Consider the following 3,386-nt stretch of genomic DNA (forward strand, 5'->3'; position numbering starts at 1 on the left):
GAGCTCAGAGGATGAAACAGACCACCCGCGGAGGGTGAGAAGGGAATTTTTTTAAATATATATTATATCAACCATTTCCAGCAGCGCAGGTGATAAATGTGTAACACTTGTTCTGTCACAAACTGACTCCGGCCCCCGACCAGAGAGGGGAAGAGTTATGTGGCCCTCACAGGAAAAAGTTTGGGGACCCCTGGTTTAGAGTAACGGCTTCTTCCTTTCAGAGCGGCGCTTCAGCCCATGTTGGGCCTGAACTCACTGCGGATGATGAGCATCTCCTGCATGTTTCAGCCAACATCAGCTTTTTGCTTCTCTTCTTTGGTTGATATTCTAATTATTATTGATTTGGTGTGTAGTTGAGACACACACTATACTTATTGTAAAGCTGCCCTGTATTATAAAGTCTTTTATTTATAGTTATTTTTTTTACTCCTGGAGAAAACAGATGCCTTCCTCTGTTTGTATTTCAAAAGGATTTCCGTCAGTAATGAATCTCCCAAATCTGGGAACAGATTTTGGCTTTAATCTTAAATATATAATTAATGCTGCGTTAAACTGCTGGATTTAAACACTTTTTTCTGTGTAATCTGTTGCAACCCTGTTGACTCTTCAGATTGAAGCAGCGCTATGTCTAAAGGAAAATCTGAACAAAGCGAAAAGAAAGAACTGATGTTACGTTTGGTTTGAACTCGAACTCGCTCGGCAGATGACAGCTACACATAATCTGTCACTGTGTGGCTGCTCTGACAGAAGCGCTCAAAAGGAGATGCATTTTCAAACACAAATGAGCAATTTGTTAGGCCATTGTGTGCATCATTGTACTTTCTAATTTCCCAGACTCGGAGGCCCATTGTGGGGAAACTCCATTGTGTTGTCGAGTGCTTTTTCTTTTTTCTTTTTCGTTTTTTTTCTCGGTTGATGTTGTTGTTGTTTTCTGGCCTTTTTTTCCCCATGTGTGCAGCTTTTCAGACGCGCTCATAAAGACACTCACGGATGTTTGTGCAGGGGCTTTTTTTGGCCTCTTGTCCATGTATGAACCCGGGTCAAGTTTGGTCCCCATTAATGGGAGAGCGCAGGAGTGTGACAAAGGACAGCAAACAGCAGCGACGTTTCGCTGCCTGTGAGCCGAACGTGCCGCGTTTACAGCTGGTTCTGACACGTCCAGCAGGAAAAGAGCAGGTTCTTTTAGAGGAAAGACAAGAGAAACAAAACGTCTAATGTTGTTACACTTTGTGGGGAAATATTAATTAAAATCGACAAATTAAATCAACCACATTTATTTGTATAGCGTATGTCAGCATACAGCATTTAATGAAAACATAAAAAAAAACATCATAAACGGATAATATTGACAACAATGGTGAAAACCAATAACAGAAAATCATCAATAAGCATCAACTATGTTGGCCAAAGTTAAATTTATTATAGTTCAAATGCAACGCCAATAATGAACTCAGTGTTTCAGCTGTTCAGCTCTGTGTTGTTAGTTTTCTGGAAGTTTGTTCCAGATTTGTGGTGCATAGAAGCTGAATGCCGCTTCTCCATGTTTGGTTCTGGTTCTGATGCAGAGCAGAACCAGAAGACCTGAGAGGTTCTGGAAGGTTGATAAAACAGCAGCAGATCTTTAAGCCGTTCAGTGATTTACAGACAGTAGTTTAAAGTCCATTCTCTCAGTGAAGGACTGTAGAACCGGGTGATGTGCTCCATCCTCCTGGTTTTAGTCAGAACTCCAGCAGCAGCGTTCTGGATCAGCTGCAGCTGGAGGATTGATCTTTCAGACAGACCTGTGAAGACGGTGCTGCAATAATAAATACGACTAAGACAATGGAAATGTTCTTCAGGTGACAGAAGGTCGACTTTGTAACTGTCTTTATGTGGCTCTGAAGGTTCAGCTCAGAGTCCATCACTACACCCAGATAGTTAAACGCTTTTTGGATTCAAATATCTGACTGGCTCATCTTCATCTGACTTTCAGATTTCTTCAAAAAAAAAAGAAGAAAAATCAAACCCAGTTGAACTCTGCAGTGCCGCGCGTTAATAATGAACGAGTTGGTTAACTTACATAAACAATGATGCTGCAAAAATATCTCTATTCCCAGATTCTGCTTCATATTCAGCAGCAGCAGCTCTGCGTTCTGTGTGTCCTGTTACATCTGAAGCGCTGCAGAAAGAGTTAAACTGAAGTTCAATCCCACACGCTATTAAACTATTCTTATTTATCTAAGCTAGATCGCTTCTTGTGTTGTTAAAATTATTTTCCATTTTGCAGCTTCATTATTTGGTGTCAACAATTCAGTCTGGAGGAAATTCACAACCAGAGGCGTGCAATCCAGAATTTATGCATCTGTTTATTTTTAATATATAAATAAATCCCCCAAAAGTTGCACTCTGGAAGGAAGATTTTTGCAAAGTGTGCCTGTATTTACTGTATTTCAACTGCATTGTGTCAAACAAACCAAATCCTATGAAATACCTGTTCCCCTCCTCGCCTGTGGGGGCGCTGCACACAGAACTACTGAAGGAAACGACACAAAAACGTCTGAAGAAGTCACTGAGCGCAACTTCCTTCTGCTCAGAATGAAAACAGAAATGGAGTGGTGTCAGATTTTAGCGGTTGAAGGATTTCTCTCTTGTTTTTGATAGAAGCCATTTCTCCTGTTAGCGCTGGTTAGCTAGTGTTTGTTGTTGTATTTACCCACAATGCCCTGCGTTTTATTCGACTCCCTGCTTTTGGAGCGCTCTCTGGTCTGCTTGGTGTTCACATTTGCATTTGAACCGCACCAGAGTTCACTGTTTTTGCACATTCATGTCTCCCCAAGCGACCCGGACTCACTAGGCAAACAAACTGGAGTTGGATTAAATCGCACTGAACAGATTTCCTCAAGTTGCAGTTTTAGCTTCAGTAAAGTAAAAACAACTCATGTTGATGTTCAAAGGATCGATTTTAGCTGCAAATGCATCCATGAATACTAATGATTCAGCATTCACTAAAGTAATATTGTGTTACTGCATCTTAGGCAGAAAAATGTTTACGGAAATATTTGTTTATTTGTTTTTTTCACTAATGTATTTCTAGTATTATTTCTGAAAATGTCTTAAATGAAAAATCTGCAAAATGTGGCAATTTTTTTGTCAGATTAATCAAATAATCAAGAGAATAACTAATAACTAAAGCAGCCCTAATTAATACCACATAACAGACAATAAAAATGTGCATCAACTAATAATTTACTTATTAATTTCTGATGTTAAAGCACAAACTTTAGCACCTTAAAGAACTGAGACATTGTGTGACGTTTGCGGGATAAAATAACAGGAAAGGCTGTGAAATATTTTAGCTTGATGTCAGTTTTTCTTTTATTTTTTTTGGCCTGCTGCTGTTATTTCCA

Source organism: Poecilia reticulata, linkage group LG19, assembly GCF_000633615.1.
Source record: "Poecilia reticulata strain Guanapo linkage group LG19, Guppy_female_1.0+MT, whole genome shotgun sequence".
In the NCBI taxonomy this organism is placed as follows: Eukaryota; Metazoa; Chordata; class Actinopteri; order Cyprinodontiformes; family Poeciliidae; genus Poecilia; species Poecilia reticulata.